The sequence below is a fragment of the Saccopteryx bilineata genome, chromosome 6, assembly GCF_036850765.1.
Source record: "Saccopteryx bilineata isolate mSacBil1 chromosome 6, mSacBil1_pri_phased_curated, whole genome shotgun sequence".
Classification (NCBI taxonomy): Eukaryota; Metazoa; Chordata; class Mammalia; order Chiroptera; family Emballonuridae; genus Saccopteryx; species Saccopteryx bilineata.
In genome coordinates this window covers 175,032,494-175,055,762 of record NC_089495.1, presented here as the reverse complement: position 1 = coordinate 175,055,762, position 23,269 = coordinate 175,032,494, and the positions used below count along the sequence as shown (strand labels likewise).

Below are 23,269 nucleotides of genomic sequence, written 5' to 3'. Positions count from 1 at the left end.
GGTAAACACAAGAGTCTCTCATGAAGAACTGGCACATTGTTCATGATATAGCATAGTTCTGGTGGCTTGGCAGGAAGCTGGAAAGACTAGTCAGCCTGTTCTTTCCTCAGCATTGGCCATCAGTTATATTTTACTGTGTCTGCTTTGCTATAACCAGAGCTCAGTAATTTTGCTGTCTCTTCTTATACCTCTTACTTCCTTTCTTCTCTGCTACCTCTCTAAAGTACAGTATATAACTGTTTAAGAGAGAGGGGGTCTTTCTGGTGATTTAATGTCTACCCAATATAAATCACTCCTTTTGGCTAGAATTCCATCTTCAGATTACCTCACAGCCCACAAGTCTTCTGTATATCTAGTCCCTACAGACTGTACATTTGTGGCCTGGGTATCAAAATGCTTTCCTCTGATCTGTGGGGCATCTGGAGTAGACAGGCCCTTGGAAAGTCTCATGAACTCTCTAGTACAAGAGGTTTAATCATATATCACTGTAGTTATTGTCAGTGATTTATTATGCCATAAATTCTATAAACAAGTCAGCTTTAATTTAAAACTTTATTAATTTTTATTTTTTTAAAAATTATTGGGGTCACATTTGGTAATACGATTGATTATATAGGTTTCAAATGTACATTTCTATGATACATCCCCTCTGTTTTACATTGTGTGTTTTACCACGCAGAGTCAAAATCTTCTATTACTATATATTTGACTCCTTTTCCCCTTTACTAACCCTCTTCCCCCTGGTAACCACCATCATGTTGTCTGTGTCTATGAGTTTTCCTTTGTTTTTCTTGTTTGTTGCTTTCAATTTTATATCCCACATATAAGTGAAATCATATGGTTCTTGGCTTTTTCTCTCTGATTTAGTTTGCTCAACATCATATTCTCAAGATCTTTAAAAGCTCTTACGTGTGTGTGTGTGTGTGTGTGTACAACCAACTTTTTGTATATTCTTATAATTTTTTAGCCATTAGTCCTAGTTTTTTTTTCTGTGGAGCACCACAATTGATGACATGTATTTTCTTTTTAAATACCTAAAGACCATTTTTATGAGTTTTCTTTCTTATTAACATAATATTGAATTGCCATGATAGCACACTTAATAATATCAGAAATTATGGTATGTTTTGGGTTTTATTGAATGTATACCTGCTTATCTTCCTTTTGAGACTACAGACTGGTATCTTTCATGTTTCATGCCACCTCCACAGCAATGTCCTATCCTTATGTTCTCAGTAAACATTTGATGATGTATATTTGTTAAAATAAACTATATGCAATTGAATTTGCAGCAACTCTGAACAATAGCACATTCAGCGATGGGGACTTGACAGAAGGAATCAGTTTGGCTCTGATTTTAAAAGTGATTTATTTGATCTATAATAAAAATAAAAAATAATTTCTATCGGTATTTTTATTGAAATAAAATAAAATTGTGTGAAACAGGAAAATATCATTAATATGAGAGTAATTTCATCACTATTTTTATTCTTTCTCCTATATGTGTAATTTTTTCATGACTACCATACAGTGTACGAGGGTTTGATAAATCAATATGAAGGCAGGAGGCAACTTTCATTCACTCCCCAAAACCCTTTAGCACATTTAGTTCACCTCTGTGGCTGTGCTGATTACAATTTGGCCATGTTCTGAAGTCTCTCACAAGCACAGCCTCATCAGAAAGTTCCTGGGTAGATGGAAAAGGAATGCCAAATGTATGGTATAATGACTGTATTTATAGCTTTCTGCTGTGCAGTTTGGTTGTCTGGGGTATAAGGAGAGGAACAGCTGTTAACCTTCCAGGTGAACAAGGCAACATGGCAGGGAACTCCAGAGCTGCCTCTAGTGAGAAGGGAGGAGAGGCCATGCCTGTGGTCAAGGGGCCAAAGCAGCCCAGTCATCACTTTCTATCAGACTTCTCAAGTTCTCTTTTCATGTCCATGTTAGTACATCAGAACAACTGGTCTTGGTTGCCATGCATGAAATGTTTCAATATTTTAACTTTTATCCCTCATAAAATGAGTTTTGAATTTCCTTAGATTTCTTTAAATGTGATGCAGGATGAGCCTTCTATATATTAGATTCTTCTCTGTAGGAAATACAGAGAACTTGGGATACCAGTACTTCAATAAAATAGAGTTTGTAGGCAGTAGGGTATACAGGGCAGTAGCGCAAATTGTAGAGTCAGGCAGACCCAGGTTTAAATTCAGGTTCCCATACCAGCGGCCATTTTTTTTTTTGGTGTAAATGTTTATGTTGAAATAATTATAGGAAATTGCAAAAATCATAAATCATACAGAGAGTCCTTTCTACCTTTCACTTTCAACTGTGTAAGCCTTCCCCAAAGGTGACATCATATAGCTATAATACAATAGCAAAACCAGGAAATTGACATTGGTACATTACTATTAACTAAGCTATCGATACTAAGCTATCGATTTTATTGAGTTTTCACCATTGTTAACTTGCATTCATGTGTGTGTGTGTGTGTGTGTGTGTGTGTGTGTGTGTAGTTTTGTTCTGTGTATAGATTCATGTAACTACCACCGCAAGAAAGAGGCATAGGAACATTATGAATGAACTCTCTCATGTAGTGTAATTTACCTCTCTACCCCCTCCTCCTCTTTATCTCTATAATTCTGCCATTTTGAGAATGCTATATTAATGGAATCATATAGCATGTAAAATGTTGAGACTGATTTTTTTTTTTTTTACTAAAAGCCCTTGAGGTCCATTCAGATTGTTACATATATCAGTAGCTGATTCCTTTTAATTCTGAGTAGCAGACCATTGGATGGGTATACCAAATTTTGTTGAGGCATTCACCCATTGAAGGGTTAGGGTTCTCTTCAGTATTTTGCTATAACAAATAGAATTGCTATGAAGATTCATGTACAGGGTTTTGTATGTAGCAGTGTATAGGAGGATCTGTTTACTATGACTAAGTCCTTATGTTATTTTGTACTAAGCCTATTGATCAAAGAATTTTGTTTTTTTTCTAGAGCTTGGGGAAGAACACATCAATCTAATTTATAGCTCAGTGTTATATTCTTGGATACAATTTCACTTGTACCACAATCACAGAAAAATATTTTGTAGGGGATACAATTTTTTTTTCATTTGTGGATTATGGGCTATGTAATAAAAAACTGGTTAACTTTCCAATTTTAATGGACTGGCTTTGGCTAAAGATTAATTCAATTTGCCATAAAAAGAATTTTAAAGTGGAAAGTGAGGAAGATTAATTTGTTTATTATAATTAATCCTGTATCCACCCCAAGGACAGGTATATTTACATTGTGGTTAATAATAGGTCAAGTAGTAATAGTTTAATGAATGTTTAAGATGTACTGTGACAAATCAAATTTTATAGCATATTGTAGTGAACAACCCATCTTAAGGCTTGTGTAAGTGAAGATATAATAAAGTAAAAAATGTTGTTTTCCTGTAGTTAAGGATGAGAAGGTAGGTTTGCTTTATGTAGTTCTGTATTGAGATTACAAAAATGTAAATGTAATATATTTTTATACTATAGATAGCAGCACTTAGGAACAAACAAACTATCATACTATAAAAGTACTACTACTACTATTACTATTACTATTACTATTACTATTACTATGTTTTTTCTTTTGGGAAGACCAAAAACAGAGGAACCAGGGTTAGAAATGATAGTCCCAAAGGGAATGAAGGCATCATCAGGAAAAAGCCTCAGAAGATCTCTTTCTATCAATACATGTGAGATATCCTACAGAGCCTATCATCTTGTTGAATATAGATATAAAAATAAACCTACAATTTACGTTTTAAAATTTTTATTTAAAAATTAGTTTTTAATTACAGTTGTCATTCAGTATTATTCTGTATTAGTTTTCAGGTGTACAGCATTATGGTGATATATGACAAAGTGGTCCCCACCTGGCAGCATATATCGTGATTACAATATTATTGACTGTATTCCCTAGTCTGTCCTTTTAACATCCTGTGACTATTTTGTATCTACCATTTGTACTTATTATTTCTGAGCTATCAATTCTGTTCCATTGGTCTGTATGTGTGTTTATCTGCCAATACTATACTGTTTTCATTATCATGGCTCTATAGCAGTGGCCCCCAACCCCTGGGCTGCGGACCAGTACCGGTCCGTGGGCCATTTGGTACCAGTTCGCAGAGAAAGAATAAATAACTTACATTATTTCCATTTTATTTATATTTAAGTGTGAACGATGTTTTATTTTTTAAAAATGACCAGATTCTCTCTGTTACATCGTCTAAGACTCACTCCTGAGGCTTGTCTCGGTCATGTGATACGTTGCCGCTAAAATTAAACCCATAAACTAGCAAAATGAGTGAAAAATAAAATTCCATCGAAAGCTTTTTTGCAAAGTGGAAAAGGGCCAGTGAGGAGACAAAAGAAGAACCTACGACCTCGAAGAAAAAGAAGGCTTCATTTAACAGACAATACCAGGAGTCCTACTTGAAGTATGGATTTATCGCAACTGGTGATTCTCGAGCACCAAGGCCGCTCTGCATAATATGTGGCGACCGGCTAAGTAATGAGGCAGTGAAGCCTTCGAAACTGCTTTGCCACTTGGAGACCAAGCACCCTACTTTAAAAGACAAGCCTTTTGAGTATTTCGAAAGAAAAAAGCATGAACAAGAAGGACAGAAACAATTACTGGTGGCCACTACATCAATAAAGGCGAGTGCACTGAGAGCATCATACTTGGTGGCTAATCATATTGCTAAGGCTAAGAAGCCATTCACCATTGGTGAAGAATTCATCCTTCCAGCCACTAAAGACATTTGTCGTGAACTTCTAGGCGAGGCTGCGGTTAAAAAGATAGCACAGATGCCTCTTTCAGCTACCACCGTCACACGGTGCATTGAGGAAATAGCAGAGGACATTGAATCACAATTGGAAAGGATTAATAAATCACCGTAGTATGCTCTCCAGGTTGACGAATCTACAGATATTGACAACAAGGCAATGCTACTTGTTTATGTGCATTATCTATCAAGAGGATGTGCATGAGAATATGTTATGTGCACTATCATTGCCAACCAAAACCACAGCCGCAGAACTATTTAGATCGCTGGATGATTATATTCAGGAAAACTGAAATGGTCTTTTTGTGTCGGCATATGCACAGATGGAGCTGGTGCCATGACCGGAAGGATGTCTGGTTTAACTACTCGGATTAAGGAGGTTGCACCTGAAGGCAAGTCTACTCATTGTGTCATTCACAGGGAAATGCTGGCTAGCCGAAATATACCACCAGAACTTAACAGCATATTGAATGATGTTGTTATAGTTATTAACCACATCAAAGCACACGCCCTTCACTCGCGCCTGTTCGAGCAGCTTTGTGAGGAAATGAACGCAGAGCACAGACACCTTCTCTTATACACAGAAATAAGATGGTTATCCCAAGGGGGGTCCCTGGCCAGAGTGTTTGAATTATGAGAGCCACTGCAGAGATTTCTCTCAGAAAAAAAGTCACCACTAGCAGCACATTTCAATGACGAGGAATGGGTTGCAAAACTCGCTTACTTGTGCGACATATATATTTAACCTCCTCAATGAACTCAATCGGTCACTTCTGAGGGAAATGACAACTGTCTTCTTCAAGTTGACAGATAAAGCAGCTGCATTTAAAGCCAAACTGGATTTGTGGGGATGACGCGTGAACAGGGATATATTTGACATGTTTCAAACATTTGTTAGAATTTTGGAAGAGACTAAGCCCAAGCCTTCATTGTCCCAGCTGGTGCACGATCACCTGTATTTGCTTTTAGAAGAGTTTGAACGCTACTTCCCAACCACAAAAGACCACGAATTGCCAAGGAATGGATCCACGATCCATTTGTCAACAAACCAGGTGAATCCAGCGTGTCTATGCAAGAAGAGGATCAACTACTGGAGATTGCAAATGACGACGGCCTTAAAAATATGTTCGAGACTACAACTCTGCCATGTTCTGGATTAAAGTCATGGCAGAAAAGCCCGAGATCACCACAAAAGCACTAAAAACCCTGTTGCCATTTCCGACATCCTATTTGTGTGAAGCGGGATTTTCTGCAGTGAGAGCAACCAAAACAAAATTACGGAATAGACTGGACATAAGCAACACACTTCGGGTGTCACTATCTCCCGTTACCCCTAGATGGGACCATCTCGTTGCAGAGAAACAAGCTCTGGGCTCCCACTGATTTAGCGTTATGGTTGAGAGATAGGCTACTATCTCTCATTCTATATAAACATTATAATAAATAACCCTTAACTTACAATATTCATAACAATGGTGAGTTGTATTTTTCATGCACTTTATATTTGTTTTTGTGTTGTATCTTATTTTTAAGGCATGTTTAAACGTTACCATAGTGACTGGAAAGTGGAGGCAGAGAGGATGTTACTGATGTTATGTTGTTGGTACGATATTAAGAGGATGCTTCTAATAAAGTTGCATATGAGTACACAGTGGATTCATGTTTATTTATTTATTATTATTATTATTATTTTTGTATTTTTCTGAAGTTGGAAACGGGGAGGCAGTCAGACACTCCCACATGCACCCGACCAGGATCCACCTGGCATGCCCACCAGGGGGCGATGCTCTGTCCATCTGGGGCGCTCCTCTGTTGCAACCAGAGCCATTCTAGCACCTGAGGCAGAAGCCATGGAGCCATCCTCAATGCCCAGGCCAACTTTGCTCCAATGGAACCTTGGCTGCAGGAGGGGAAGAGAGAGAGAGGAAGGAGAGGGGGAGGGGTGGAGAAGCAGATGGGCGCTTCTCCTGTGTGCCCTGGCCGGGAATCGAATCCGGGACTCCTGCACGCCAGGCCTATGCTCTACCACTGAGGCAACCGGCCAGGGCTCATATTTATTTTTATTGTCGTAGGTTCATGATTGGTAGCGAGCCTGAACCTATCATATTACATATTGATGTCAAACATGAAACGTTGTCAGTATAACAAATTTAAATACAGCCTGAATAATAAGGACATGCTCATTCCTCCTTTAACTTAGCCCAATAAATATTATAAGTTTGACAATTATATTTAAAAATACCACAGTTTTTACGCCGGTTGCATAATTTTATTTTGTGAGTTTATCCATTCCACCCTAAAGGCCGGTTCGTGAAAATTTTTTCTGACATTAAACCGGTCTGTGGCCCAAAAACGGTTGGGGACCACTGCTCTATAGGATAATTTGAAGTCATGTAATGTCATACCTCCAGCTTCATTCTTTTTTCTCAGAATTGTTTTGGCTATTCAGGTCTTTTATGGTTCCATACAAATCTGGTGATTTTTTGTTCTTTTTCTTAAAAAATGACATTGGGATTGCATTAAATATGTATATTGCTTTGGGTAATATGCTCATTTTAACTATGTTGACTTTTCTAATCCTTGAATATGGAATATTTTTCCATTTCATTGTATCTTTTTCAATTTCTTTTAATAATGCTTTGTAGTTTTCAGTATATAGGTCCTTCACATCTTTTGTTAAGTTTATTCCTAGGTATTTTATTTATTTTTTTGTTGCAATTGTAAAAGGAATTGCTTTTTTGAGTTCATTTTCTGAAGTTTTATTGTTGGCATATAAGAAAGCAGTAGACTTTAGTATATTGAATTGTATCCTGTGACTTTACTGTATTGGTTTATTGTTTCTAATACTTTTTTGTTTGTTTTTTATTGAGACAGAGAGAGAGTCAGAGAGAGGGATAGACAGACAGGAACAGAGAGATGAGAAGCATCAATCATTAGTTTTTCGTTGCACGTTGCAACACCCTAATTGTTCATTGACTGCTTTCTCATATGTGCCTTGACCATGGGCCTTCAGCAGACCGGATAACCCCTTGCTCGAGCCAGCGACCTTGGGTTGAAGCTGGTGAGCTTTTGCTCAAACCAGATGAGCCCGTGCTCAAGCTGGCGACCTCGGGGTCTCAAACCTGGGTCCTCTGCATCCCAGTTCGATGCTCTATCCACTGTGCCACCCTCTGGTCAGGCTGTTTCTAATAGTTTTTTGGTGGAGTCTTTGCGTTTTCCTATTTATTAAATCATGTCATCTGCAAAAAATGGTACTTTTAGTTCTTCTTTCCTGACATGGATGACTTTTATTTCTTTCTCTTGCCTGATTGCTTTGGCTTAAACTTCCAGAACTATGTTGAATAAGAATGGAGAGAGTGGGCAGCCTTTGTCTTGTTCCGATTTTAGAGGAAAAGCCTTCAGTTTTTTTAGCATTTATAATGGTATTGGCTAATGGTTTGTCATGTATGACCTTTATTATGTGGAAGTATTTTCTCTCTATACCCATTTTATTGAGTGTTTTAAACATAAATGAATGTTGTATCTTATCAAATGCCTTTTCTGCATCTACTGATCCTTTGTTTTGTTAATGTGCTGTATTACATTGATTGATTTACATATGTTGAACCATCCTTGTGCTCCTGGAATGAATCCCACTTGATTGTGATGTATTATTTTTTTAATGTTTTGTAGTATTCGGTTTGCTAGTATTTTGTTCAAGATTTTTGCATCTGTATTCATTAGAGCTATTAATCTGTAGTTTTCTTTTTGTGTTGTACTTGCCAGGTTTTGTACAGGGTTATGTTGATCCTATAAAATGTGTTTGGGAGTATTGCTTCTTCTTCACTTTTTTGGAAGATTTTGAGAAGAATAGGTACCAAATTGTCTTTGAATGTTTGGTAGAATTCACTAGTGTAGCCGTCTAGTCCTGGAATTTTATTTTGGGGGAGGTTTTTGTAGCTGTTTTTATTTCCTCCCTGCTTATGGGTTTATTTAGGTTTTCCACTTCTTCATGACTCAGTCTAGGAAGATTATATAGTTCTAGGAACTTATCCATTTCTTCTAGATTGTTGAATTTGGTGGCATATTATGTTTCATAGCATCCTAATATGATCCTTTGTATATTTTTCCTCTTTCATTTGTGGTTATTTCTCCTCTTTCATTTTGGATTTTGTTTATGTGAATCATTACTCTTTTTTCCTTAGTAAGTCTAGCCAGAGGTTTGTCAATTTTACTCATCTTTTCAAAGAACCAGCTCTTTGTTCTATTAATTTTTTTCTATAGTTCTTTTTGTTCTTTATTTTCTTTGTTTATGCTCTAATTTTTACTGTTTTCTTTCTCCTGCTGACTTTGGGTTGCCTTTGTTTTTCTAGTTCTTTCAGATGTAATGTTATGTTGTTTACCTAAAATCTCTCTTGTTTCATGATATAAGCCTGTAATGATATAAACTTCCCTCTTATTATTGCTTTTGCTGCATTCCAGAGTTTGATATGTAGTGTTGTCATTCTCATTTGTTTGTATATATCTTTTGACCTCTGCTTTTATTTCTTCTTCAACCCAGTCATTTTTTAGAAGTATGTTGTTTAATTTTGACATTTTGTGGGCTTCTTTACTTTTTTTTTTTATAGTTGAGCTCTAATTTCAAAGCCTTATGGTCCGAGAATATGTTTGGTATAATTGAAATCCTTTTTTTTTTTTTTTCTGAAGCTGGAAATGGGGAGAGACAGTCAGACAGACTCCCGCATGCACCCGACCGGGATCCACCCAGCATGCCCACCAGGGGGCGATGCTCTGCCCCTCCGGGGGGTCACTCTGCTGCGACCAGAGCCACTCTAGCACCGGGGGCAGAGGCCAAGGAGCCATCCCCAGCGCCCGGGCCATCTTTGCTCCAATGGAGCCTTGGCTGCGGGAGGGGAAGAGAGAGACAGAGAGGAAGGAGGGGGTGGAGGTGGAGAAGCAAATGGGCGCTTCTCCTATGTGCCCTGGCCGGGAATCAAACCCGGGTCCCCCGCACGCCAGGCGACGCTCTACCGCTGAGCCAACCGGCCAGGGCTAATTGAAATCTTCTTGAATTTGTTGTGGTAAATTTTGTGGCCCAACATATGGCCTGTCCTTGAGAATGTTCCATGTACACTGGAGAAAAATATATAATCTGATCCCCTGGTATAAAATGTTCTATAAATGTCTGTTATGTCCAAATGCTCTAGTGTGTCATTTAAGGCAAGTATTTCTTTATTGATTTTTATTTGGATGATCTATCCAAAACTGTCAGTGGTATGTTGAGATCTCAAAGTATGATTGTGTTTTTGTCTGTTTATATTTTCAGATCTGTTAGATGTCATATATTTTGATGCTTCCTGATTCAGTGCATACATATTAAGAAGTGTTATGTCTTCTTGATATAGTGTCCCCTTTATTATTATGAAATATCCATCTTTGTCTCGTTACCTTTGTTGTCTTGAAGTCAGTCAGAATTGTCAGATATTAGTATGGTGACACCTGCTTTTCTTTGGATATTATTTGCTTGGAGAATCATTTTCCACCTTTCACTTTGAGTCTGCTTTTGTCCTTGTAGCTTAGATGTGCCTCCTGAGGGCAGCATATGGTTAAGTTTTGCTTTTTGGTCCAATCTGCCACTCTGTGCCTCTTTATTGGTGAGTTCAGTACATTTACATTTAGTTATTGATGCTTCTGGATTTTCTATAGCCATTTTATGTTTTGTTTTCTATTAGCTCATGTCTCCGGTGGTTCTTCTCTTTTATGTTTCTGTCACTTGTTTTTGTTTGGTGGTACTCCATACTTCTTTTTCTTGTTTTTTTTTTAAGCTATGTGTTTCAGTATTGTTTTTTGGGTTTTTTGTTGTTATTGTTATTGGTGGTGGTAGTTACCATTAGGTTATGAAGAGAAAATTTTTCATATATACTAGTCCTTTGTCTTTTTTTTTTAATTTTATTTTTTTTGTATTTTTCTGAAGCTGGAAACGGGGAGAGACAGTCAGACAGACTCCTGCATGCGCCCAACCGGGATCCACCCGGCACGCCCACCAGGGGCGACGCTCTGCCCCTCTGGGACATCGCTCTGCTGAGACCAGAGCCACTCCAGCGCCTGGGGCAGAGGCCAAGGAGCCAACCCCAGCGCCCGGACCATCCTTGCTCCAATGGAGCCTTGGCTGCGGGAGGGGAAGAGAGAGACGGAGAGGAAGGAGGGGGGGGTGGAGAAGCAAATGGGCACTTCTCCTATGTGCCCTGGCCGGGAATCGAACCCGGGTCCCCCACGTGCCAGGCTGACGCTCCACCACTGAGCCAACCGGCCAGGGCCTAATCCTTTGTCTTATGAATGCTTCTGCACTCCATCTTCCTTTGGTACTGCAGATTTTTATCCTCTTTCCTTTTATATTATTGTTGTTACAGATTATCTTTGTTTATATTGTAACCTTGTTGGAGATTTTACTGTAGTTTTGTTCTTTGTATTTGGTAGAATAACCCTTTTGAGTATCTCCTGCAGTGGGGGTTTTCTGGTGATAACATTCTCTCAGCTTTTTTATGACTGGAAAAGTTTTTATTTCCCTTTCAGATTGAAAGGATAACTTTGATGGATATAGTATTCTTGGCTGGTAATTTCTCTCTCTCAGTACTTTGAATATTTGGGTCTACTCTCTTCTGGTTTGTAGTGTTTCTGCTGAGAAGGCTGATGATAACCTAATGGGTTTTCATTTATATATTATGTTCTTTTTTTCTCTAGATGCATTGAGGTTCTTTCTTTATCATTGATTTTTGACAGTTTTATTACAATGTGTCTTGGAGAAGATCTGTTCAGTTGAGGTAACTCAGCATTCTGTTTGCTTCTTGGATTCAAAGATCTAACTCTTTCCATAGGCTTGGGGAGATCTCATCAATTATTTGTTTGAATAGGCTCTCCATTCCCCTTTCCCTATCTTCTTATTCTGATATATTTATTATTTTTTTAATTAAAAAAATAAAAAATGTTTATTTTATTGAATTAAAAGAGAGAGAGGTATGGAGAGAGCTAGCAAGACAGGAACATCAATCTGTTCCTGTATGTGCCCTGACCAGGGATTAAACTGTCAAAGTCTGCACTTTGGGATAATGCTCTGACCAATTGAACTATCCAGCCAGGGCTACCCATTATCTTATATTGATCTTTCTGATGGAGTCAGACAGTTTTTGTAGAACTCTCATGTTTTAAAAATTCCCAAGTCTCTTTTTCTCTCTGTCACATCTCTAATTACCTGTCTTCAATGTCATTGATTCTCTCCTCTATCTGGCTTGTTCTATTAGCTAAACATGCTACCTCATTTTACAATTCACATCTTAAGTTCTTCATCTCTGTTTGGTTCTTTTTTTAAAATTTCTGTTTTCTTGGTGAAGTACTCATTTTATTCATTAATTTGTTTTTTGTGCTCATTAAATTGCCTATCAGTGTTTTCTCACATCTCACTGAGTATTTTCAGAACTTTAATTTTGAAGTCTTTATTATTTAACTCCAAGGTTTCCATGTGATTGAGATAGCTTTCTGGAGATTTTTTATTTTCTTTCCAAACTTTGTCTCTTTCTTGGGTAGCCGTGGCATTTTTCTTCTGCCTTAATGGCATTTGAGAGTGGTGTTGTTAAGAAATCAAACAAAAAAAAAATGACTATGAAAAAAGGAAAAGATAAAAAATAAATAGAATAAAAAATAATAGAACATATACTAACAAAAATTAGGAGATATTTTAAAATGCACTTTAAAGGTCAAGGAATGAGCAGATACTCTATTTCAGCCTTTTGTATAGAGCATTTTCACCAATGAAATAAAAGTTGGTTTTGCATCTCATTTGCATAATTGAACAATTTTCTTTGACTTGTCATTTGCTTTTCTGATGTCCTTGTTTAATAAAAAAGGTCAAATGCTTTTTTTTTATCACTTCATATTCATATTGAAATATCCCATAATGTTTGTGAGCAGTGTATTTAAAAATAATAAAAAGTAAAGAGAAAAATCATAGGAAAAACAAAGAACAAAAACCAAAAATCAATAATCAAAAACAAAATACCCACAAAAACTAAAGAAACAGAGATCAAAGAAGAATAGAGTTCAAAAGAAAAATGAAAAGAAAGAAAGATCATTTCTGAGAGGTTTTTCTGTTTCTTTCTTCCAGTAGGTGGTGGGGGATTACAAGTTTTAGCTCTGCTAAATTCTTGGGCTGACTGCTGCTGAGATGTTGCTGTTGCAGTGATGTAGGCAGGGCTGTAGTCAAGATGATGCGTGGGCCATGTTGGGAAGGCTTTACAGCTTCACGACTTTAGTAATGGTGATCTCAGGCCTCCAGTCACTCCTCCCCACGTCTCAACAAACCAGGGGACCAGACACAGAGCACTTCTGTTCTTTAGGGGACAGAGTAGTCCTGCATAACTAGCTGTGGGGTATGTCTCTGCCATTTTCTGTACCCTGTGAGGTGAGGAAGGCAGATTCTGGGAGTCTGGGGGTCCATACTTTTTCTCTGTCTCTGCACTGAATGCAGGCTGCTCACAGACCAGCAGACTGCAGGAATGCTGTCTGTGACACCTTGTGCTGCTGCTGCTTGGGTTTAGTATCTTCCCTAATGCCCCTCAATCTCTCAGATCCTCTCAGCAGAAGAAGACCCAGTTATTCCAGCTTCCCTCCTCTCCGGAGCCCCAGTGGACAAAACCCAGATACTCTGGACCTCTTTACACTCTGGAGCTCATGAGTGCATCTTATCTTCCTCCTTCCTTCTGAACTCTTCCCACTTTTAGTGAATTCCATGTGTGGATCTTTTCAGGCAAGCCTTTGAGCCCAGCTGGAGTTCTTTTGCTGAATTATAGCAGTTCAATTTGTTGAAATTTCAAGAGGAGAGCGCAAGGGTATCTCTCATGCTATCATTACCCTGATGTCATCTGGAATTTTTTTCTTAATATAGTTGAGACCTTAAATTCATGCATTTATTTATTTATCTAGTTATTTATTTATTAGTTGCCTTTTCTCTTTGAAATCATTCCTCGATCTTTTAATCAGTTCTTTTCATTGCTTCTAGAGAACTCAGTTGGACCTAAAAGTCTGTTGAGTAAGGCAATATTAAAACTAAGTATTCATTATAAACATTGAAATTTCAGACTTCTTAATTTGAGATAGCCAGGTAATAAACAATTATTAGCTAGCTACAAGTTATTTATGGGATGATACTGTTGAAGTTTCTGGAAGTGTTAGTTCGTAGTGCAGAAATCACCTTCTACTTCTCTCTCTGCAGATCCAGCCCAGCATCCCTTCAAGTTAAACCAATCTAAAGGAAAAAATATTACTGTTTTTGATTCTCTTCCTTCACTTTCCTTCCTCTGTTATAGTGGAACCTGCTGAAAGTTTTATATCACCACTGTGGATAGCTGTCATTTGGCCAACCTGTGAGATATGTTTGAGGAGATAGGTGTGGGTGTAGGATAGGGAAGAACAATTTTTTGAGCTGAATTCTTAACATTGCTAGAGCTTAAAGTGTGAACTCCCAGCTGTTAAGGATTTTGGTGTCTTCCCTTTATCTAGTGTGAAAACAGACAGAAGACAGGGTTTTTGTGACATTTGAGTGAAGGATAAATGAAAAAGAGGCTTGCTGATGTGTTAAATAATCATTTTAAAAATTTTCTATTTAGCTCTACATTCCAACATATTTTTCAAAATATTTCTGCTCTTTTGACCTATCACTGGGTTTTTCTGATCTATAAATATTTCTAAAGGAATCTGTGAAATCAAACTAAACATTAAAAAATTCAGGGAATTAGAAAATAATTTTCAAGAAATAAATATGCTCAAGGAGATGGATAACTGTCAAGAAATTAACCCGAGTTTTAACCTTCTATTTTGGACCTCTGCTGAACTACTTTTAAAGGAATATCTCTACAGTCCTCACTGGACTTTGAAAGACTAAAACTAAAAAAAAAAAAATGTATGGGGAAAGTGGTAGCAGCTCCAATGGTATTTGTTTCATGTTTTCAGAGATTTTTTCTCTCTTTGAGAATTCTTCAAGGCACTTAGGGAAATTTATATTTTGTTTTTCATACATACTGGTCAACTGGATTTGAAAAATATTTTGAGATTTTTGAGAGGTCTTCTTACAAAAGGTATACACTTCAATATTTTAAAAAAGGAAATATAGGAGGAAAAATGGCAATGGAGTAGGCAGACGTTACAACTCCCACATTAGGAACCAAAGTAGATTACAACTTAACTTAGGAACAGTCATCTTGAAAAACCAACTGTGGACTAAACTAAGAGGAATCTATAACCAAGCATCACTGAAGGAACCACACTGAGCTGGTAGGAAATGCAGAGATGTGGAAAGGGTTGCCCCACTCCCAGGAGTGAGCGGTGGCCCGAAGAGTCTCTCTTGGCAGCGGGGGAGAGAGGTTTCCCGGAGAGGTGTGGACTGCCTGCCCTAGAACTGGAGCCCCAGCCTGAAGCCCCAGAGACTAGAGGAGGCATATGGATAGTAGTTAGCTGAAAGAAGAACCAGGTTGCTGTTTGCAGGAGGGAGACAGAACTCTCAAACACAGGCTCCATCTTAAAGAGACTGTGCAGAAAACATCATTCACAGTCACTTACCTGGGGCTCCTGGAGTGGGGAGCACTGAGAAGATTGGAGTTGCAAGAGTGTAGTCTCAGGGCACAGGGAGAGACTGTGGGATACAGACATCCTGACTCCTGTTCTGATCTCTCCCCAAACCTAAGTGCACATTTTTCCTGGGAGTTCCAAGCCAGCAAAGGGAAGCAATTACCCCACCCACCAGAGGCTCTCCTGCTCCAGTCAATGCAGAAAGACACTTAGAAGCAGGGGACGAATCAGGGACACAGGATTTAAGAGCTGAGGTCTGGGCTATATGGCTCCCCCAACCTGCTGAGAACTCCAAAGGGCAGGATGGCTGAGCACAGCAGTTGGGGTGGAGCCCAGCGAGGCAGCCTGTGCAGGGATGGTGGGGGGTAGATCCCAGAGGGCCCTGCAGAGGGCCAGCGAGGGAAGAACCCTGTGGGGTGAGAAGACCCCTGGTCTGATCAAGGCAGACCCTAATGGGGTGAGGCATCCAGAGTGCTCACAGAGGGTGGAGCCAGGCGGTCCGTGTGGTGATGGCTAAGGGTGGATCCTGGAGAGGTGTTCTGCGCACCTGTGGGGGCAAAGCTTGGAGAGGCAACCTGCACCTGCCCATGGGGGGCAGAGCCCAGTTAGGCAAAGAGTCCTCCATGCCCGTGGAGCAGCCTGAGCTGCAGCCTGTGAGCCCGTGCTGATGCCCGAGTGCCTGAGGAGGTGGAGGCAGAGGGTGGCCAGCAGAAAGACCTCACTTCAGGAATAGAGAGGCCACACACACTGGCCAAGAGTAGATAAAAGCCAGACTAGGAGTGCAGCTGATATGATATATATTTTTTCTTTTTTTACAGAGACAGAGAGAGAATCAGAGAGAGGGACAGATAGGGACAGACAGATAGGAACAGAGAGAGATGAGAAGCATCAATCATCAGTTTTTTGTTGCAACACCTTAGTTGTTCATTGATTGCTTTCTCATATGTGCCTTGACTGTGGGCCTTCAGCAGACCAAGTAACCCCTTGCTCGAGCCAGTGACCTTGGGTCCAAGCTGGTGAGCTTTGCTCAAACCAGATAAGCCCACACTCAATCTGGTGACCTCGGGGTCTTGAACCTGGGTCCTCCACATCCCAGTCCGATGCTCTATCCACTGCACCGCTGCCTAGTCAGGCAGAATGCAGCTGATATTTACAATGGTATCAGGGCCCAGCAGGGGCAGCAACAAATTCTGGATCACCTGTAGCTCCAAGAAGGTTCCTAAGGGCCAGTCAAAAGCAGTGATTTCCACTGGTCTGCAGTAGGTTCTGGCCAGGGAGGTCCAGGGCTGGTACATCCAATGGCCAGATACTGAGAGCATCAGCTCAGGACCTAACAATCATAGTTATAGAGGTATTTAGTCTATACAGAGACAAAATAGGAAGACAGAGAAGTGCAATTCAAATGAATCAACAAGAGAAATCCTCAGAAAAGAACTGAATGAAATGGAAATAAACAACTACTGGATGCAGAGTTTAGAATAATGATTGTTACAAAGCACAGGGATCTTAGAGCAATAATAGATGGACAAAGTGAGCACCTAAATAAAGAGATAGCTGGCATCAAAAAGGACATTGAAATTATAAAAAAGAGTCAGACAAATGACAAACACAATATCAGAAATAAAGACTACACTAGAAGGAATTAAAAACAGGCTGGATGAAGCAGAGGATGGAATCAACGATTTAAAGCAGTGGTCCCCAACCCCTGGGCTGTGGACCGGTACTGGTCAGTGGGCCATTTGGTACCGGTCTGCAGAGAAAGAATCAGTGGGCCATTTGGTACCGGTCTGCAGAGAAAGAATAAATACCTTACATTATTTCCGTTTTATTTATATTTAAGTCTAAACAATGTTTTATTTTTAAAAAATGACCAGATTCCCTCCATTACAACCATCTAAGACTCACTCTTGACACTTGTCTCGGTCATGTGATACATTTATCTGTCCCACCCTAAAGGCCGGTCCGTGAAAATATTTTCTGACATTACACCGGTCCATGGCCCAAAAAAGGTTGGGGACCACTGGGTTAGAGGACAAGATAAGTGAAAGCACTGAAGCAGAACAGCAAAATGAAAAGAGGATCAAAAAGTCTGAGGAAATTCTAAGAGAACCCTGTGACAAAATGAAGAGAAATAACATCTGTATAACAGGGATCTCTGAAGGAGAAGAGAAAGAACAAGGGATAGAGAATGTGACTGAAGAAATCATAGCTGAAAATTTTCCTAAATTGATGCAGGAAAAAGTCACAAAAGTTTAAGGAGCAAAGAGAATCCCATTAAAGTGGAACCCAAAGAGACCTACACCAAGACACAACATAATTAAAATACCAAAGCTAAGAGAATAATAAAAGCTGCAAGAGAAAAGCAGTCAATCACCTCCAAAAGGATGACATCTGACTTCTCAACAGAAACACTTGAGGCAAGAAGGGAATGGCAAGAAATAGTCTAAGTAATGCAGAACAAGAACCTGCAACCAAGACTCTTTATCTAGCAAGGCTATCATTTAAAACTGAAGGAGAAATAAAAAGCTTTCCAGACAAAACAAAAAAACTCAAGGAATTCATTATAACCAAACCAATGCTACAAGAAATGTTAAGGGGCCTGTTGTAAACAGAACAAAGAAAAAAATATTTAGATAAAGAGGAATGTAGATTTAAAGAATAAAATGGCAATAACTATATATCAGTAATAACCTTAAATGTAAATGGATTAAGTGCTCCAATTAAAAAACATACAGTAGCTGCATGGTTAAAAAAACAGAACCTGTACACATACTGTCTACAAGAGACCCACCTCAAAACAAAAGATACACATGGACTGAAAGTAAAGAGATGGAAAAAAATATTTCATGCTAATGGAAATGAAAAAAAACTCTGGAGTAGCAATACTGATATCTGACAAAATAGACTTTAAAACAAAGGCTATAGTAAAGGATAAAGAAGGTCACTACATAATTGAAAAAGGAGCAATCCAACAGGAACATATAACCATACAAATATCTATGCACTTAACATAGGAGGAACTAAATATATAAAACAGATTTTGATGGACATAGAAGGTGATACTATAATAGCAGGGTATTTCAATACCCCAGTAGCATCACTGGATAGATCCTCAAGAAAGAAAATTAACAAAGAAACAGCAGTCTTAAAGGACACACTAGATCAACTGGATTTAATACATATCTTTAGAACCTTTCACCCTCAAGCAGCAGAGTATGCATTCTTTTCAAGGGCTCATGGTACATTCTCTAGGATAGACCACATGTTAGGACACAAAACGAGTCTCCAGAAACTTAAGAATATTGAAATCATATCAAGTATCTTTTCTGATCAAAATGGCATGAAACTAGAAATCAACCACAATACAAAAACTGAAAAACACTCAAACACTTGGAAACTAAATAGCATGTTATTAAATAATGAATGGGTTAACAAAGAGATCAAGGAAGAAATCATAATTTTCCTTTAAACAAATGAAAATGAACATACAACAACTCAAAATTTATGGGACACAGCAGAAGAAGTCCTGAGAGGTATGTTCATAGCATTACAGGCATACCTTAATATGCTAGAAAAAGCTCAAATAAACAATTTAACCCTGCATCTAAAAGAACTAGAAAAAGAACAGTAAATAAAGCCCAGAGGAAGTAGAAGGAAGGAAATAATAAAGATCAGAGCAGAAATAAATGACACAGAGGCTAAAAAAACTATACAGAGGATCAGTGAAACTAGGAGCTTGTTCTTTGAAAAGGTGAAAAAGATTGATAAACCTTTAACCAGCCTCACCAAGAAAAAAAGAGAGAGAACTCAAATAAATAAAATTAGAAACGAGAGGGGAGAAGTAACAACTGACACAGCAGAAATAAAAAGGATTATAAGAAAATACTATGAAGAACTGTATGCCAAAAAATTAGACCACCTAGGTGAAATGGACAAATTCTTTGAAACATTTAATCTTTCAAAAATCAATATGGAAGAATCAGAAAACCTAAACAGACCAATTACAACAAATGAGATAGAAACAGTTATCAAAAAACTCCCAACAAACAAAAGCCCTGGGCCAGATGGCTTCACAGGCAAATTCTACCAAATATTCAAAGAAGAATTAACTTTTATTCTTCTCAAGCTATTTAAAAAAATTCAAGAGGAGGGAAAATTTCCAAGCTCCTTTTATGAGGCAAGCATAATTCTGATTCCAAAACCAGGCAAAGACAATACAGAGAAAGAAAACTATAGGCCAATATCCCTGATGAATTTAGATGCTAAGATCCTCAATAAAATATTAGTAAACTGGATCCAGCAATAGATAAAAAAAATTATACATCATGAAGAAGTGCGATTTATTCTGGGGAGGCAAAGCTGGTACAGTATTCACAAATCAATCAATATAATTCATCACATAAACAAAAGGAAGGAGAAATACCACATGATAATATCAATAGATGCAGAAAAAGCATTTGATAAAATCCAGCACCCATTTATGATCAAAACTCTCAGCAAAGTGGGAATACAGAGAACATACCTCAACATGATAAAGGCCATCTATGACAAATCCACAGCCAACATCATACTCAATGGGCAAAAATTAAAAGCAGTCCCCTTAAGATCAGGAACAAGGCAGGGTTGCTCCCTTTCACCACTCTTATTCAACATAGTTCCGGAAGTCCTAGCCACAGGAATCAGACAAGAAGAAATAAAAGGCATCCAAATTGGAAAAGAAGAAGTAAAACTATCATTATTTGCTGATGATATGATACTGTACATAGAAAACCCTAAAGTTTCATTCAGGAAACTACTGGACCTGATAAATGAATTTAGCAACGTGGCAGAATATAAAATTAATATTCAGAAATCAAAGGCATTTTTATACACCAACAATGAACTGTCTGAAAGAGAAATTAATAAAACAATCCCCTTCACTATTGCAACAACAACAACAGAAAAATAAAGTACCTAGGAGTAAATTTAACCAAGGAAGTTAAAGACCTGTACTCGGAAAATTAAAAAACATTGATAAAAGAAATCAAGGAAGATACAAACAAGTGGAAGCGTATACCGTGTTCATGCATAGGAAGAATAAACATTATTAAAATGTCTATATTACCCAAAGCAATGTATAAATTCAGTGCAACTTCTATTAAAATAAAAATGGCATACTTCAAAGATATAGAACAAAATTTTCCAAAAATTTATATGGAACAAAAAAAGAGCATGAATAGCCTCAGCAATCTTGAAAAAGAAGAATAAAGTGGGTGGTATCACACTTCCTGATATCAAGTTATGCTACAAGGCCATTGTACTCAAAACAGCTTGGTAATGGTATAAGAACAGGCATATAGATCTAGTAGAACAGAACAGAGAACTCAGAAATAAACCCACACTTTTATGGACAATTGATATTAGACAAAGGAAGTAAGAGCATACAATGGAGTAAAGAGAGTATCTTTAACACATGGTGTTGGGAAAATTGGACAGCTACCTGCAAGAAAAAAAAAAAAAAAAGAAAAGAAACTAATCCACCAACTTTTACCATTCACAAAAATAAACTCAAAATGGATAAAAGACTTAAATGTAAGTCGTGAAACCGTAAGCATCTTAGAAGAAAACATAGGCAGTAAGTTCTCCAACATCTCTTGCAGCAATATATTTGCTGATTTATCTCCACAGGCAAGTGAAATAAAAGACAGGATGAACAAATGGGACTATATCAAACTGAAAAGCTTTTGCACAGCTAAAGACAATAAGAACAGAATAAAAAGACAAACTACACAATGAAAGAATATATTCGCCAATAGGCCTGATAAGGGGTTAATACCAAAATTTATAACTCAACACCAGGAAGATAAACAATTCAATCAAAAAATGGGCAAAAGAAATGAATAGACAATTCTTTACTTCTTCAAAGAGGACATACAGATGGCCAACATGCAGATGAAAAAATGTTCAACATCACTAATCATTAGAGAAATGTAAAATAAAACCACAATGAGATATCACCTCACACCATTCAGAATGGTGCTCATTAACAAAACAACACATAACAACTGCTGGTGAGGATGTGGAGAAAAGGGAATCCTCCTGTGGAAAACAGTATGGTGATTCCTTAAAAAATTTAAAATGGAACTGCTTTTTGACTCAGCCACCCTGCTTTTAGGAATATATCCTAAGAACACCACATCACTGATTCAAAAGAAGAAATGCACCCCCATGTTTATAGCAGTATTTTTTACAATAACCAAATTCTGGGAGACAGCCCAAGTGTTTGTCATTGGATGAGTGGATTAAAAAGTTGTGGTATATATACATAATGGAATACTTTGGGGCTATGAAAAAGAAGGAAATTTTACCTTTTACGACAACATGGATGGATCTGGAACCTATTATGTTAAGTGAAATAAGTCAGGCAGAGAAAAAAAAATATCATATGACCTCACTCATTTGAGGAACCCAGTGAACAATGTGAACTGAGGAACGGAATAGAGACAGAGGTGAAATCAAAGGGACCAGAGGAAAAGTGGACAGAGGGAAAGGGGATGAGAGGATGGGATCAGAGAAGGGAAAGAGATTGGTGAAATTATATATACATAACACAGCATTATAGAAAGCAGAAAAGCAAATCCTGGAGTGAAGGGTGGAGGGCATTTGGGGGGAGGGGGACAGGGAGGATGTTGAGGGAACACGGGGTGGGGGTGATGTATTCCGTGGGGTACTTGAATCTATGTAAACACAATTAATTTAAATCAATCAAAAAATAAAAAAAGAAAATATAAAGAACAACAAAACATTCATAATTTTCTCAAACATACACTCATTAAGTTGTTTTTATGTTTTAGATTCATTTCATAGGTACATTTTGATTTTTTTCCCCAATTGTCCATGTTAGTCTGTCATGATTTTACCTGCATTAAGGCAAAATCAAAAATGAACACAGTTTTCTTTCAGCAGGATAAATGGCAGTACTTCCACACACATTTTGATTTTCATGAGATACTGCTTACCCTTTTGTTCTTAAATATTACAATCCTTTATATATATCATTTTTAATAGCTGTATCATATTTAGTCATATACACAAATGTTAGTTTATTTAACTGTTCCATCATTGTTTGAAATTTAGATTATTTCAGGATTGTTTTTTTAAATTTTCTTTTTTTTTTTTTTTACAGAGACAGAGAGTCAGAGAGAGGGACAGATAGGGACAGACAGACAGGAATTGAGAGAGATGAGAAGCATCAATCATTAGTTTTTCGTTGCAACACTGTAGTTGTTCATTGATTGCCTTCTCATATGTGCCTTGACCATGGGGCTACAGCAGACTGAGTAACCCCTTGCTCAATCCAGCGACCTTTGGTCCAAGCTGGTGAGCTTTGCTGAAATCAGATGAGCCAGCGCTCAAACTGGCGACCTCCAGGGTCTCGAACCTGGGTCCTCCGCATCCAGTCCGACTCTCCATCCACTGTGCCACTGCCTGGTCAGGCTGTTTCAGGGTTTTTTCAAATTTATTTTTTACTATTTTTAACAGGCTGAGACAAACATTCTAGCAGATATATCTTAGCAAAAATCTTTAATTATTCCCTTAAGTAAATTTCTTGAAGTGAAATTATGGGAGTATGAAATTTTTAAATTTTTTTATGGGTGTATCCAAATAGCTTTATGGAAGTTTTAAATGAATTTATAGGTTTCAAGTTATAAGAGTATGAATTCTTCCAAACTTCATCAATATTAAGTTTGATGAATTTTATTTTTAATCTTTGTCTTTGAATTATTCTTCATTGTTGCTTAAATTTCCATTTCTTTGAAGACAGGTAACATAGCTCTTGGTATTACCTTCTGGAATAAAAAGC

At 37.9% G+C, this 23,269-nt stretch overlaps 1 protein-coding gene and 1 non-coding gene across 5 annotated transcripts in view; one reads left to right on the top strand and one right to left on the bottom strand.

The window, feature by feature from the left end:
* Positions 1–23,269, top strand: part of MACROD2 (mono-ADP ribosylhydrolase 2) — a 2,105,833-nt gene that overhangs the window by 81,928 nt on the left and 2,000,636 nt on the right. The window lies entirely within an intron of this gene.
* Positions 22,295–22,423, bottom strand: LOC136309797 (small nucleolar RNA SNORA69). The gene has a single exon (XR_010726439.1). It is a non-coding gene; the product is annotated as a small nucleolar RNA SNORA69 (small nucleolar RNA).